Source organism: Saimiri boliviensis, chromosome 16, assembly GCF_048565385.1.
Source record: "Saimiri boliviensis isolate mSaiBol1 chromosome 16, mSaiBol1.pri, whole genome shotgun sequence".
Classification (NCBI taxonomy): Eukaryota; Metazoa; Chordata; class Mammalia; order Primates; family Cebidae; genus Saimiri; species Saimiri boliviensis.
The window spans coordinates 58,479,091-58,495,686 of record NC_133464.1 but is presented as its reverse complement, the minus strand read 5'-3'; the positions used below and the strand labels follow the sequence as shown (position 1 = coordinate 58,495,686).

General features: G+C 40.5%; 1 long non-coding RNA gene across 2 annotated transcripts in view; it reads right to left on the bottom strand.

Moving 5' to 3' along the window:
- The window catches only part of LOC141581621 (uncharacterized), a 77,586-nt gene that overhangs the window by 19,903 nt on the left and 41,087 nt on the right, over nucleotides 1-16,596 (bottom strand). The window lies entirely within an intron of this gene.

The window sequence follows — 16,596 nt, the reverse complement described above, 5'->3', positions numbered from 1 at the left end:
AAATTAAATTTTGCTGCTGATGCCAATCAGTAAAAGGAGCTATTGATTAAGGATAGACCAACCTCAGTGTTCCCAGTCATAGGCCTGGTCAACACTTACTGCTTATGTTACGATTTACCAGATATAGCAGATCTATCAGTCTGGGTCCAAGCAGGAAACAGAGAACACTCAAATCAGGATAGTTTAGGAGCGTTCATAAGGGACTAAATACAGGGAAGGGTTAAGGGAACAATAAGTGATAATTCAGATAGCAGCTGAGCAGTTACTTCTCTTGGGCCAAAAGGGAGGAGGACAGGGAAAATTACGGAGCCTGTAAGGAGAGAGCATCAGGCCTTGCAGGTGCCTTGAGAGGAGCAATGAGTGACCTTTGGATAAGGGCCATAGACAGCTTAAGGCAACCTCTCACTTTCCTCACTCTTGTTGACCCCCCTCTGACTAGACCCATTCTGAAGACAAAGGTCATGGTGCCATACAGACTAGTAACCTCTGGGGCCGATAGCAGAATGAAGGATAGAGAGTGAATCTGGAGGAGCAAACGTAAGTTACCTGACACCCCTGGATTTCAAAAGCATAGTAGGATCTATCCCCGTATTCTTGTTGCAGAATTTCACTCTATTGCCCAGATTGGAGTGCAGTGGCACGATCTCTGCTCACTGCAACCTCCGCCCCTTGGATTCAAGCAATTCTCCTGCCTCAGCCTCCTGAGTAGCTGGGATTATAGGTGTGTGCCACCACACCTGGCTAATTTTTGTATTTTTAGTAGAGATGGGGTTTCACCATGTTGGTCAGGCTGATCTCGAACTCCTGAACTCATGATTTGCCCACTTTCGGCCTCCCAAAGTGCTGGGATTACAGGCATGAGCCACCACACCTGAATCCCTTTCTTACTTCTCCAACCAATTGATCCTTGTCTCTTCTTCCTCAGGTTCTTCTTAAACATGGCCATCTGCCAAGGCTTCACTCTCAAAGGAGTCCCTTCAGAACTCCAGCTCCCTCTTACGAATTTCACTCTCACTGCTATGCATGATTCCTGGGAATGCAGCCCTATCTCTAATCCAACTGCCTGCTCAATAACTTGACCAGATAGCCGTTGGCACCTTAAAATCAACAGATCCCAAAACAGACCTATAATCTCCCACTATCTCAGTCCCAGACTGACTTCTCCTCCTACCTCATAACTCCTAACAGCTGTTAAGATTAGGTTGGTGCAAAAGTAAGTGCCATTTTTGCCATTAAAAGTAATGCTCTGCTAACTAGACAAGTAAGGGGGAGTTATCAAAGGCTTTTTAAAGCACTGGGTTTTGGAGGTACAGTAGTTGATGCAGACAAGCAGTTTCTCTGGGCCTCATGTCATTACATGCAAAATGATTTGCGCCATCATCCCTCCAATTATCCATCATTGCAAGCTCAGCCATGCTTATCTGTGTGTTTTTTTTTCCCCTCCACTGATTGCAAAATCCTATACTTGTTCCTTTTCCTATGCTTTTCTAGTGTGGTCTAATCTCACACCTGTCCTAGTGTTGGGCCTCTACCTTTTACCTGGACAGTTGTAATAGATTTCTAAATGTTACCCTGACTCCGATCCATTTCATACCTATTCCAGTGCATAAACATTTGTTTGTTGCACCAAGTTACCTCATTGATATAGTCATAGCTTTTTCCTCTGCTTTCTTGAAATGAGACATGTGAGGAGAGGGAACAACCTATAAGATGAATCTTCAAAAAGCAATGTGTTGCTCCTTTCAACATGGAGCCTTTACAGTGTGTGTAGACTTAGAGAAAGAGTAACATCCCCCACATTTTGCATATAACAACCTGAGGCCCAGGGAAACTGCTTGTCCACATCACCTGCCTCCAAAACTCAGTGCTTTAAAAACCCTTTGATAACTTCCGTTACCTGTCTAGTTAGAGGAGCCTTGGCTCTGCAGCTTGTCACTCTAGGCTATTTCCACAATGAGTTCCCAGCTCAGGTTTTTAGTTCTTTATCCTGCAGCCACCCTCTATACACAGACTGTCCTCTACCTGAAGACACATTCTGGAATACCACATGTGCTTGTCCTCGCTAATGTCTTTGCACATGCTTTCTCTTTGCTTGTATTGGTCTTTTCTCCCCTCAATTCTTCAAATTCTAGTGAAAATCTATCTACCTTTCAAAGTATATGCCATGACACTTTTCCTTTAAAATATCTTTTATAAAATCTTTCAGAATTTTCTTTAATCAAATATATTTTCCTCTTTTGAGTCTCTAAAAAATTTTCTGCACTGTTTTTTTACCCTGATCTATAGAGTATTCAGATTTCTTGTCTTAGCCCTGTATAATATTATTAGCTTCTTATAAGCATGGCTTATGCTACCTTCTTCAACTATGTATTTCCTGTAGTATTAACGCAGTGTATTTCACAGAAGTACTTTTAATCCCTCAATCATTTTAAACCGTGGACTTAATGATACTTTTTCTCTCTAGAAAGAATTGACTATGTCTATATAACTTTCTCAACCATATCTCATGTGTAATCTGCTTGGCAGGAAGGGGTAAGGTTTTATCTTTAGTGTTGGTCTTTTGTTTACCAAAATGATGATATTTACCAGAGTATATCTTATTCCTCTGATTCCTCACCATCTTCCTTATCTAGTTTGTAGGAGATCAAAACCAATTAGTCTAGTCTGTTTTGTAAGTGAAGTCTCTTTTCTAGTTAAACATTGTGTGCAATATATTTTGAAGTAATGAATGAGTAATCAAAAGATTTCATGTATATTGTCTTAAGTCTCTTTGTGCTGCTGTAGCAAAATAAGGGAGACTGGGTGACTTATAAAGAACAGAAATTTATGGATCACACTTCTAGAAGCTGGAGGTCCAAGATCAAGATTCATTTGGATGGTATCTTGTTGCTGCATCCTCCAAAGGGGAGGAACACTGTGTCCTCATGTGACAGAAGGGATAGAAGGGCAAGAGAGAGACCAAACTCTCTCTGGCAAGCCCTTTTATAACAGCGTTAATCTGTTCATGAGGACAGAGCCCTCATGGCCTAAACAACTCCCACACAAAACAATATTAAAGTATAACTTTAAGCAGCTCAAGGTCAATATGGCAGTTTTACAAGGCCTGGAACCCAGGCTCTTGCTGTCTTATTGCTCTGCCATCCCAGAGTATGGCATCCCTGTTACCTCCTAAAGGCCCAACACATGAATTTAGGGAGACAAATTCCCAACAAATGAATTTAGGGGACAAATTCAGAACACAAAACATATGATGACTGCTTTAAGGCATGCTTTCTGTCTCATTGGACATATTTCTGCTGTAATCCTACCTCTGCTACTACCTATCCTCAGTACCTTGGGAAAGTCCTTTAATGTCTCTGAACTTTAGAGAGTACGGACTAGGTCTACACTTTCAAGATTTTGTTTTGAGATGAAGAATTCTTTTATTTAAAAAAAAATTCAAACATCCATTATGCAAAACTGATGAAATCAGAGTCGATGTAGTTTGGTTGAAAACAGAGGCGGGAGTTTTGAAAAATGAGGTGTGACAAACAGTAGACTAAGTGACCTTAAGAGTTCATTTATGTCTAACCGCTCCATTAACTGTTTCCTTACAGAATACAATCAAGGCTTTTTATTTTTAAAAATAAGATTCTTTGAAATCTTGTCACTGGCCTGCATTAATATTCTCATTTTCCTTGTGGTGAATTTATAATCTTTTCTAAATTCACCATAAAAAGAAAAACTCATAGTCTTTCCTTAATTTTAGATCTCATTTTCACTGCCTTAATTTTACTTTCACTGTAAAATGCAATAGGATTGCTATGGTAAGCAGTCATGAATCTTTGATGCATTGCTTTTTCTTTCATTGACACTTTTAATTCTGTCTTAATAGAATCTGATTTCATGCTCTGTTCTGTTGCCTTGGATATTCTAAGATGGTTTAAACAGTTTGATTAAGCAATAAATTTCAATATGTTGATTATCTGAGTGTATATATCTATGTATTAATTGTGAATGAATGACTTTCTTACAGATTATTTTATTTCACATGATCTTCACTTCTCCGAATGAGTAGTTCTCAATTATCCATATTCAGAGAAAAAGCAGTGGAACAAAAAATCCAAAATGGCAGATCTTCCAAAAATTATTTACATTTGACCCTCATATTTAAATACATGTCATTAAACCAGACAGACATTGTCAAGGGCCTGGAATAGCACTTAGCATTTTACATATCCATGGTTCTCAATCCTGGCTATGCAGCAACATCAAATGTGGAAGTTTGAACATCCATGCCAAAGTCTTGCTCCCAGCATTATTTGATTCAGTAGGCCTGGAGGGGAGCCCTGGCTTAAGAGCTTGCTTGCTTCCCTCTTCCAAAGGCTGAGCCAATTCGCTGAGGCTCTTCATGTTACTCTGGAATCACAAAATGTAAAAATAAAAGGGGTAGAAAGTCTTGTTGTCCAATCATTCAGTACTCCAGAACCCTAAGCAACCGCCTCAAGTGGTCCTCCAGCATTGCTTCAATCCCTCCAGTGCAGCAGGTTAACTTCTTCCTAAGGCAGTCTGCCCTATCTCTGAGGATCGGTCGAATTTCCCTGAATTTTACGTTCATACTTTCCTTTTCAGTCCCCAACTTAGGATCTCTTACTGTCATTCTTTTTCTGTTTGTTTTGTTTTGTTTGACTGTTACAAGCATTTATTTACAAAATGTTTAATATGAAATTGCACATGACCTAATATTTATATCATAGTAAAACAGGTGCTTTGAGAGCGGACATGAATGTCTCTCCTGAACACAGCCATTATATATCCTTGTTCCAAGATTTCTAACAAGATGACACCATTTCCTCGTAACACTAACATTCCAGTTTTGCTCTGTTGCCCACCAGCTGCGATCTCCACACATTCATCCATCACAAGATTCACGAAGGGATCAAATCCCACGCAATATTCCTTGGACATTTCTGCTACCATTTAATTTCAGTGAAGATGTTTTGCACACAAATAATTTCAACTTGGAAAGGTGAGCTTTGCTCATGGTGTCTACTCCATGGACTCACAGAGGTCTTGAAACAGAATTTCCCTTACTGTCATTCTGTCACATATACTCCCAGTCTATCAAATGTTGCTGCAGGAAGTCACAAAAAAGTATTGATTGGATCTATTCCATATCTGAGTTACTCACTATGGCTTGCCAACTCTTGTCATTCATATTTTTTGTCTGCTTCTCAAATTCCCCGCAGTGGCTGAACCAAACTTTATATATTCTTTTTTTGTTTTTTTCGAGAGAGTTGCCCAGGCTGAAAAGCAGTGGCAGGATAGTGGTTCACTGCAACCTCTGCCTCCCAGGTTCAAACAATTCTCCTGCCTCAGCCTCCTGAGTAGCTGGGACTACAGGCACCCACCACCACGCCCAGCTAATTTTTTTTTATTTTTAGTAGATACAGGATTTCACCGTATTGGCCAGGCTGGTCTGGAACTCCTGACCTTGTGATCCTCCTGCCTCAGCTTCCCAAAGTGCTGGGATTATAGGTGTGGGCCACCATGACTGGCCAACTTTACATATTCTTAAACCCCATCCCTATTCCTACATTCCCAAAAGATGATCTCACCTCCCAGTTGTTTGTTTGTTTGTTTAGAAGATTGAGACCGTCTTTCCGTATTTGTTTTTTCCATCTCTACAAGTGCCTGTTTTCACCACTGAAGATGATACTTTTGATGACCCTCTACTGTCAAGAAATGTTCCATATTTTTCCAACTTTTTTTCTTTTTTTTGAGACAGAGTCTCGTTCTGTCAGCCAGACTGGAGTGCAGTGGTGCAATCTCAGCTCACTGCAACCTTCGCCTCCAGAGTTCAAGTGATTCTTCTGCCTCAGCCTTCTGAGTAGCTGGGATTACGGACACATGCCACCACACCCAGCTAAATTTTTGCATTTTTAGTAGAGATGGGGTTTCACCATGTTAGTCAGGATGGTCTCGATCTCCTGACCTCGTGATCCGCCTGCCTCAGCCTCCCACCGTGCCCGGCCTATTTTTCCAACTCTTAGCAAATTCACTTATGTCCATTACAGTCTTTCATGCTGTGTATGAAACATTTTTCCATAATTTGCCTATTCTTTCTTACAGCTTTCCTCTTTCTCATTGCCTAAAATGCTATTTGAGTCTCTTGTATTTTAAAAATAAAATGAAAAAAAATGTTCAGCCCCAACAACCACTCAATCTACTATTTTCTCTCCCCTTTCTTTACACATGTTTCTAGGAGAAAAGATCCATTAATCTCTATTAGCTTCCTCGTGTTCCTCACTTCTTCGTGGTACACTGTCCTCTCCACCTCTGCCATGGGATGGACTTTCTGCTCTACTACAATAGACTTTTCTCAGTCTCACCTTCTGTGACCTCTTCACAGAATGTTATGTGTCTCCCCTTGATGTGACTTCTCCTTTTCTGGCATTTCTAGCCCTGAATGACATGCATTCCTGCTACAGTACCTAACCCCTTCTAACAGGTGTTACAGTATCTGCTGCCTGTCTGATCTGTCCCACTGGACAGGAGGCCACGTGTAGCAGTGACATACACAGAGAAGGCAATCTGCACATATTTGATGAACAATGTTCAACATTTTAGAAATTTCTAAGATTTTAAGTAACAATGAAGCCACATAGTAAAAATATGTCTGGGCAGCCAGCCTCCCTTTTTTCAATTTTCCCTCTTCTTGCTTCTCCTCACTTTCCTCTTCACATTAAAAATAGCATTCATAGTGGATAAAATTTATGTGAGAAACCAAAAGGAAGCCCAGCTTAACCTTCCTCAACTTTCTCTTCTTTCTGAGGTAGAGTACATTTAATTATTTAAATCTTATTTGTGTGTGTGCATGTGTGCATGTAATACACTCTTATAAAGGATTCTCACCAAACTAAAACATAAAGCCCCCTGCAACTGACAGTTTGATGGGTATGTTTTAAGTTATTTCTTCCATGCAATTAGTACCTTCAAAAGAAATGTAACCCAAGATGTGCTATAAATAATCCTGATCAGGATAATCAAACTCTGTAGTCATGTGACTTTCTATTATTCTTTCACTTTGATTTATATCTGCCAGGTTCTTTAGACATAGCTACTATTGTTTATTGCTGTTAATTCCTTAACACCAAATCTTTCTGAAGGGTGTGTATCATTTTCCATTTTTCCCAAATGTACAAGTATGTTACAAATCTTTAAGTGAGGAAATTTCTAGCAAACAAAAAATGTTGCATCTGTTCAAATTGTCAAAGAAATTCTGAAAGAATAGAAGTAAGTAGATTTAGCTGAGCAACAACATCAAACTGATAAATTCTGGTAAAAATTATGACTTGGGAAAATGTAGACTACAATAAATAGACAAAGTCTCAAAATGAATTCTGTGACATGAATGCAGTATAAAACTCGTTTTTAATCAAAAATGGTTCATTTGCATAAGCATGTATTAAGTATCAGGTACTGTTGTAAGCACATTGCATGCGTGATGATGGGATTCAATCTTCACACCATCCTTTAGAGATAGATACTGTCATTATTCACATTTTATCGATGAGAAAACTATACCCAAGTCACACTATTTTTAAGTAGTAGATCAAGTATTTAAATTCAGGTCTGTCTAACTTGAAAGTTCATTTCATTTCTTCAACAAATATTAATTGAACACCTACTCTGAGGCAGGCATTGGGAAACAGGCTGACAATGGTCGCTGTCCACATGGAGTTTACAATCTAGCAATGGAGATAGGCATTAATCAGTAAAACAAATCGTTATTTGGATTAAAATTGTCATACACACAAAACCTCTAGACAGTGACTGTTAGAGGTCCAATAAATTTGGCTGAATATTGAATAGTATTACTATGAAAGTAAAATGTGGTGGACTTAACCCTGTCTGGGTGGAGGCCAGGGAAGGCTTCCTGAGAAAGTAACATTCAAGCTGAGACTTGAGAGATGATTTGAACTGATAGGAGGTAGGAAAAGCTTGCAGGGAAAGGGTGTTTCAAGCTGCATGCCTATGGTGCTTGATTCAAGGAAGAACCTTGGTAGATAGAAGGGTAGAAAGTAGACCAGTAAAGCTGAAGCATAGAGGGCAGGTGAGCGTGAGTACGTCAGGGCAGCCCAAGACAAACTGTGGAAGCAAGAAAGCTGTGGTCACCCAGAGACATATGAGCCATATAAAGACTTTTGTCTTGATTTTAAGAGCAATATGTTTCCAGGAAAGTGTTTTCATAAGAAGAATGCCAGCAACAGATTTTCACTGATCATTCTAGCTAGAGTGCAGTCAGTGAGGAAGTCAATCAGTTGCAGCAGTTCAGATTTGGGCAAGGATGCCAGTAGCAGAGGAGGAGAAATGAACAGATGAGTGTTGCTTTGGAGATGAGTGTCTAGATACCAAGGGTAAGACGGAGTGCATCAGTCAGGGTGCCTGTATTAGTTTTCTATTGCTGTGTAACAAATTACTCCAATATGTAGCAACTTCAAACAACAATTATGTATTATCTCACACAGTGTCTTCAGAGGTCAAGAATCTGGGAGCAGCTTTCTTGAATCTGGCTCGGTCTTTCAAGAGTTGCAGTTGGGCCAGGTGCGGTGGCTCAAGCCTGTAATCCCAGCACTTTGGGAGGCCAAGGCAGGCAGATCACGAGGTCAAGAGATCGAGATCATCCTGGCCAACATGGTGACACTCCATCTGCACCAAAAATACAAAAAAAAAAAAAATTAGCTTGGCATGGTGGCATGCACCTGTAGTCCCAGCTACTCAGGAGGCTGAGGCAGGAGAATTGCTTGAACCCGGGAGGTGGAGGTTGCAGTGAGCCGAGGCCGCGCCACTGCACTCCAGCCTGGCGCCTGGCGACAAAGAGAGACTCTGTCTCAAAAAAAAAAAAAAAAAAAAAAAGAGGTTGCAGTCAAGCTGTCGCGGGTGCTGTAGCCATCTAAGTTGGGACTAGGGCTGGAGGAGCTGCTTTCAGTCTCACTCACATGGGTGTTGCAGACCTTGCTTCCTTAACATGTGGGTCTCTCCAGGGTACTGCTTGACACAGAAGCTGGCTTACCCCAAAGTGAGAATTCCAGAGAGAATCTGAGAGGGGAAGGTGGTGGTGGGAGATGGAGAAAGAGAGAGAGACAGAGAGAAAGAGAGAGAGAGAAAGAGAGAGAGAAAATGTGAACAAGAAGGAAGCTGCAGTGGTTTATTTTTTAGATCTAATCTCAGAAGTGACACATTATCACTTCTGTCATATTCTACCAGTCATATGACCAAGTCTGAGACAACATGGGAGAGGACTACATAAGGCCTTGAGTACAGGAAAGATATCACTACGGGCTACCTTGGAGGCTGGTTACCACCACCATGTGACGGCACTTTCAAATTAGGATAATTTGTGAAATTTCTCACACACTCATGCGCATGTGTGTGTGAACAGTTTGTTTTCTTACAAAGGGACCATTTACAAAGATATATGGAGGGATTAGGCAGAGCACAGAGGGATCATGCAAGTTCCCTGAAAGAGAGAGAATCGTGGGTGCAGGGCCACCTTGAGAGGAGTCATGCTGGGAGACACACACACAGGGGTGTGCTGGAGCCACTTCATTGAACACACAAGAGCTGACTGCATCTTTTCCCAATTTGTATTCAACAATGTCACACTGGTAGCCTAAAATCAGTCATGGTGGGAATACGGTACCGTGGTAATCAGCAAATACTATAAACCAGAACTTCCCCCCAACTCCCGAAAGCCCGTTGTTAAACATTTACCAGCACACCACTAGGCATAGACAGACTGAAGCAACCTCTTAAGGTGGCAGCTAAGAGAACAAGAGAACTCACACCCAGACCCTACTCTCTCAAGGTAGAGGAAGGATCAACCAGGAATCCAGAGAACACAGGAGCCACTCTACATACTCTACACAAGCCGACCCCTGGAAAAGATAGCAGGGTAGAGCAGGATAGAGACTAGAACCCTCATAGTAAGGCTACCTATCATGAATGGCTCTGGTGTATTCTTCAAGCAACTGTGTGGACAGTGATTCAAGTAACTGAAAGAGAAACCAACAAAGTATCCTTTGTCACAATATCTCAATGATTTTATCTTAACTATCCTTATCATCCTTGATTTCCCATATCAATGAGGGGAACTGTGGCAGACAATTGAAAATATTAGATTTTCTGGTCAGGTCAGTGAATGAGTTTTGCTTTGTTTTGGTTTTTGTAAACAATAGAAAATAATCTAAGTTAAGAGAAAAGAGAAAGATATGAGACAGTTCCCAGAATGGAAGAAGAACCTGAAGAATGAGACTCAGAAAGAGCAGCCCTGGGTTATCTAAGGGGTAGAAAGTGGGTGATAATCTCTTCAGAGCATCGTTGTTGAAATCCTGGTCCAATTTTTTAAATATATATATATATATGTATATACAGTCCTTGACTTACCCTGCTTAAGATATACTGTTGTAGAATAAAATTTGATTGGCCAACTCTCTTGGCAAGAAGCAGGCCTCCTTAACTAGCAGTCCCACTGGGACTGCCACAATGAGAAGCCATTAATTCCCAACAAGCAACTCACAGTGCTCTTAGAAACAGCAATGGGATCTGGGAAGCCAAGGAGCAGCCAACGTCCTCAACAATCTAGGACATGACCTTGCTGCAGGGTCCTTTCTAAGTTGCGGGTGGAGAGGAGCAACATTCAGACCATTAAAGTGGAAGTAATTGAGAATTAATTGTTCTTTTAAAGTCTTTAGGCGTAATATCAATAATTCAGAATGCCATAGAATTTGACATTAGGAGAGTTACCATTTAAAAATCAAAGATATGTAAATAAACATTGGAACTAAAATAAATAGGAAACTGGAAGAAAAGAGTAAATGTACTCCTGTATAAAAGGAAAATCAAAGCCACTGTTCTGCCACATTTGATGACAACACAAGTATGTTCCAGTAGCACTGGGAATAAGTGGAAAATCTACAGTTCAAATGGAGACAGTAAGCACTGTGAGTTTGTAGGAGACTTTCTGCTACACTGGTTGTAAATATGAGGTCAGAGAAAATTCTTGGCCTTGACAGGGCACAGTGGCTCCTGCCTGGGAGGCCAAGGTGAGCAGATCACATGAGGTCAGGAGTTTGAGACCAACCCTGGTCTTTCAGCCAACATGGTGAAAGCCCATCTCTACTAAAAACACAAAAATTAGCCAGGTGTGGTGGCTCATGCCTGTAATCCCAGCTACTGAGAAGGTTGAGGTACAAGAATCGCTTGAACCTGAGAGATGGAGGTTGCAGCGAGCCAGGATTGTACCATTGCATGCCAGCCTGGGTGACAGAGTAAGTCTCCATCTCAGAAAAAAAGAAAGAAAGAAAATTCTTGACCTGGAAGGCTGTGGATCCCCCTGGTCTGCACTGTTCTGCTCACTCCACTCCTCCAAGCCCTGCTGTCCTTCAGGACTCAGCCCACATGTTTTCCCTCTGAGTCTTCCTGGACCAAATCCAGCCCAATCCATGATTAAGTAGTGTTTGTCATCTATGCCACGTACTTGGCACTTTTCAAATGTCCTCTTAGCTTGTTACACACATCTTTTTCCTGATCTTCATCTAGGGTTCAAGAATATTGGAGGCAGGATCTCTGTCTGACAATGATAAGTTGGCTGTTGGAGGTTTACTACAACTTTGTGAAAACTCGATCTTTCTTCCTTTTTCTAGTTCCTCTTCTTCCTAAACCTAGAAAATATAAACCTTAACAAAGGTTTGCTCCTCTTCCCTCTTCTTTCTACCTCACAATGTTATGTGTTAAAGATTGATTAATACGAGTACATATTTAAAAGCCCAGGAAGGACTTATGCTCAGAGGTTTTAATTTTGTTTGATGCTCTTCCCACTACAGGGTCTCCTAACCGCATGCACATCCCTGTAATGCTTACTCATAGTGATACTATTTGCCTCATGCTGCATGTACTTCCTCAATGATCTCATCTACTTGGATAGTTTCACTGTGATCTTTTAGGGGATGACTCTCCATCTGCCTCCAGCTAACTATCTCCCAACCCCAGGCCCATATTTCCAATTGGATGGTCCATATACATCTCAGACTCAGCACATCCTAAATTGAACTAATCCTTCCATACAAACCCAGTCCTTCTCTTGATGGAAGCACTTGATCTCAAGTCATAACTGTGCTAGATGTGAGTCATACTTGAAGTCTCAGAAACATTTCAGCTCCAGAATCCCCCTCTCACCCTCTCCTACTCAATATTGGTTGCCAAATCCTGGTTGAGCCTCCGGTCTTCCTAACGTTCTATTTTCTCTGTAGCCCCATGTCCAACCTTCATTAAATTTCAACTCAAATCCTACTAAACCATCGCAACTAGTTCCTCTATCTGTTCCCCACTCCAGCCCATCCTTTATACTGTCACCAGAGTTCTTCCCCTAAAACACCAATAAGATTATGCCAAACCCAGGAACCACCGCTTCCCCGTAACCATAGATCCAAGCTTTTAGGTCTCCTGCTATTGCATGTCAACAAGCTAGCCACAATTTGTGGCCCCAGCCAAGCTTTCTGGCCTCATCTCTTCTGTAATCCTCAAACCCGGTATCATCTCCTTATTTCACATTCCCAGAATATGCCCTCCGCCATCACACAGTTAACTTGGCTGAAGCGATTTCCTTTGTCTAGAGTGGTCTTGCCACCAGGATCTTTATAATCCTGTGTTCTCCAAGACACCTTACAAATTTTACCAGCCAAAATTAATTATTCCTTCTAATAGTAATAACTGCCCATTATAGAGAACGGAGTATGTGCTAGGGCCTTGACATACATCATCTCATTTAATCCTGACCACACCCAGCAAGTTAGTCATAACAGGCCCACAATCCCTTATCCAAAGCCATGAGGCCAGCTGGCTATTAAATTTGAAATGTCTTGTTTTTCAGAAGAGTAATACATTGGTGTGCATCTCAGTTTCCCCACCTGTCAAATGGAGGATAAATCCAAGCACAGTACATCCCTTATGGGATTGTCATGAAACAGGCAAGGTGCCCATTCAAATGCATTTTCGGGGTCTATTTGTTTGACTGTTATTTTGGCTTATGAATAATGCGTTATTAGGGAAATAAATGGCTATAACTTTACAGTTACCTAGTATGTAGCAGGAAGGTAATTTGAGCCTTCATGTTATTGCCTGTTGTGTTTCTTCTTCTTTATTTGCAACTGTTACTTCTTTCTGCTACTTACCCTATCCTACTCTGTACTCAGCATTTTCTATCAAAAGCGCAGGCCTCCTGCCACTGCATTTAGAACCCTTTCTTCACTTATCTGGCCTATTTTATTATTAATTGCTAATTTTCTCTGGCAAAAGAAAAATTAGGCTGGACAATGATTCACTTCTCTGACAAAACCACTTCATGACAATTACACTCAGTTTTAGGAATTCAATGTAAACACCATGAATACATGTTTTCCTTTTATTCCACCATGGGTCTGGATGCAGAAGAGACCAAGAATTTAGTACTGGAAGAGACCCTGAAGCTCAGCTAGCACAGATGACCTGGGTTTGTTTAATTATCTATTACATTTGAGGAAACAAAGGAGCAGGGAGGTCAAATGATCTGCTCAACCTCACACGATTAGTTAGCAAGGCAACACTGGCTAGACCCTAGCTGATTTCACCCTGGATCTGCTGTCACTATTAATTAGTTTTTCCTAAAATTTCAAATAGAATCATACAGTGTGTATTTTTTGTATCTGTCTTCTTGCACTCAGCATAATGTTTTCAATGATTCATCCACATGGTTGCATGCATTGGAAGAATATGCTTTTTTATTGTTGAGCAGTATTTTTTTGTAAAGACATACCACAATTTATTTTGCCATTCTTCTACTGATGGACATTCGAGTTATTTACAGCTTTTGGTTGTTAAAAATAAAGCTGTTATGAACATTCTTATATTAAAACATGGTGTTTTGTGAACATGTATTTTTATTTCCCTTGGGTAAATATTTATAAGTTTGATGGGTCATAGGGTGGGTACACATTTTATTTTATAAAAAATTGCCTGTTGTTATACATCGTCACCCACAGTTGGGGTTGCCAGTCTTTTAAATTTCAGTCTTTCTAATGGACGTGAAGTTGTATCTTATTGTGATTTGGATTTGCATTTTCTTGATGATTAATTTGCGTTTCCCTGATGGATTTTCATACACTTACCAGCCATTCCCTGTATCTTCCTTTGTGAAGTGTTGTTTCAAATCTTTTGCCCATTTAATAGGGTTGCTTTTCTTCTTAATAGTGAGTGGAAAAATTTTGATATATATTCTCAGTAAAGTCCTTTTTCAAATATATGCATTATAAATATATTTTTCCAGTCTATCATTTGCATTTTTGTATTTTTAAAGAAGTCATTAGAAGAGAAAATTAAAAACAAAATTTAATGAAATCAAATTTGTCAGTATTTTCTTTTCTTTTTTTTTTTTTTTTTCTGAGACAGAGTTTCACTCTTGTTATCCAGGCTGGAGTGCAATGGCGCGATCTCGGCTCACCGCAACCTCCGCCTCCTGGGTTCAGGCAATTCTCCTGCCTCAGCCTCCTGAGTAGCTGAGATTACAGGCACGAGCCACCATGCCCAGCTAATTTTTTGTATTTTTTAGTAGAGACGGGGTTTCACCATGTTGACCAGGATGGTCTCGATCTCTTGACCTCATGATCCGCCTGCCTCGGCCTCCCAAAGTGCTGGGATTACAGGCTTGAGCCACCGTGCCCGGCCGTCAGTATTTTCTTGTATGTATTGTGCTTTTAAAATTTCATTTTACTTCCTTTTATGATTATTTTTTCAGTATCCCTGTCATGGCATGAATTATAGTTTTTTGTATCTTATCAGAAACATCTTTTTATTTTTTGCATACTCCACTGCCACAAAGATCTCCTCCCATTTTTTCCAGAAGTTTTATCATTTTAGCGTTCACATTTATGTCTATAATCCACTTTGAGTAATTTTTATGTATGGTGTAAGATAAGGGTTGAGGTTCATTTTTTAATGTAAATTTCTAGTTGCTTTGGTACCATTTTTGAAAAGACTGTACTTTCTGATTGAATTACCTTTGTACCATTGTTGAATATCAGTTACCATAGGTAACTGCCATCTTTGATTTCTTCCTTTCTCTCATATGCTGCATTTAATCCATCATGAAATCCTGTTGGGTTTACCCTCAACATATATCCAGAATCTGACCACTTTCAACTACCTGCCCTGCTATAGTCCTGGCCCAGGTCATCATCTTTTCTTCCCTGATTTATTATCTTATCCCCCAACAATCCATATTCTGTAACAACCAAAGATTCTGGGAACCTTTACAAATGTCACCCAGATCAAGTCAGTTCTCTGATCAAATCCTCCCACGGCTTCCTATCTCATGCCTAGCAAAAGCCAAAGTCACCAGGCACAGTGGCTCATGCCTCTAATCCCAGCCCTTAGGGAGGCCAAAAGCCCCATGAAGCCTTGTCTGTTTTGTTCACCACTGTTTTCTCAGTATCCAGAATAGTAGGCATTTACAAAATATTTGAGTAGTGGAATAACATGTACTTCTCCAGAACTCTTAAGGTTAAAAAAAAAAAAATGCGCGGATTTCTTCTGTGAACACGTCAGAGTGTTTTCTTGGGCAAGGAGTGCTAAGAAGAGGGAAAGGTTGCTGGTTGTTAAGGAAGAGTTAATTGTATAAGTGACAGTTTAATTTAGTTGTGAATGACAATCAGGAATTTTCCAGGTAGAGAAGTAGATGGCATTATAGTTAGATGAACATCGTGTGCAAGGCCAGAACATTTTGCAAAAGCACGGCGTGGTCAGAAAACACTGAAGGGTTGAGTACTGCACCAGGGAATTGTGGAGCAGGGAAAGAGAATTGGTGGGACCAGAAAGGAGGGCTGGGAAGCCATTCAGAGCAAGCTATGGAAGACAGAGGCAGATCAGACCCCAGTCTCCCAAATTCCTCTCCATTACCTTGTCTATTGCTTCATACAGCCTCCCTTTTAAGTCTGAAACACATTTTTCTTTTGGCTATTACAGGTTAATACCTTCACGACCCACATCTTCCTTTAGAAAAAAAAATGCTTCATGATCCCAGAGTGTAAAATTTAAGGCAAGTAATTATAAAAATATACACATTTTAAAAAGCAAAAAGCCGAAAGGATTTCTATTTTAAAATAGATGATAAATTTTTGATTACTTAAATCCAAAAGACTAAAATAATGGAAACTTCAAAAGAAATGACAGCTGATGCCTAGTGCCGCCTATTTTCATCATCAATTTTATTCCACAGAAAATAAAACGCCATAGAGAGCTGTGGAAATAAATGTAAATTTGAGGGGATTAAAAAATGTCCTTTAGGCCACGTGCAGGGGCTCATGCCTGTAATTCCAGCACTTTGGGAGGACGAGGCAGGCAGATCACCTGAGATAGGGAGTTTGAGTTCAGCCTGACTAACATAGAGAAACCCTGTTTCTACTAAAAATACAAAATTAACTGGGTGTGGTGGCACACGCCTGTAATCCCAGCTACTTGGGAGGCTGAGGCAGGAGAATCACTTGAACCCGGGAGGCAGAGGTTGCAGTGAGCCAAGATTGC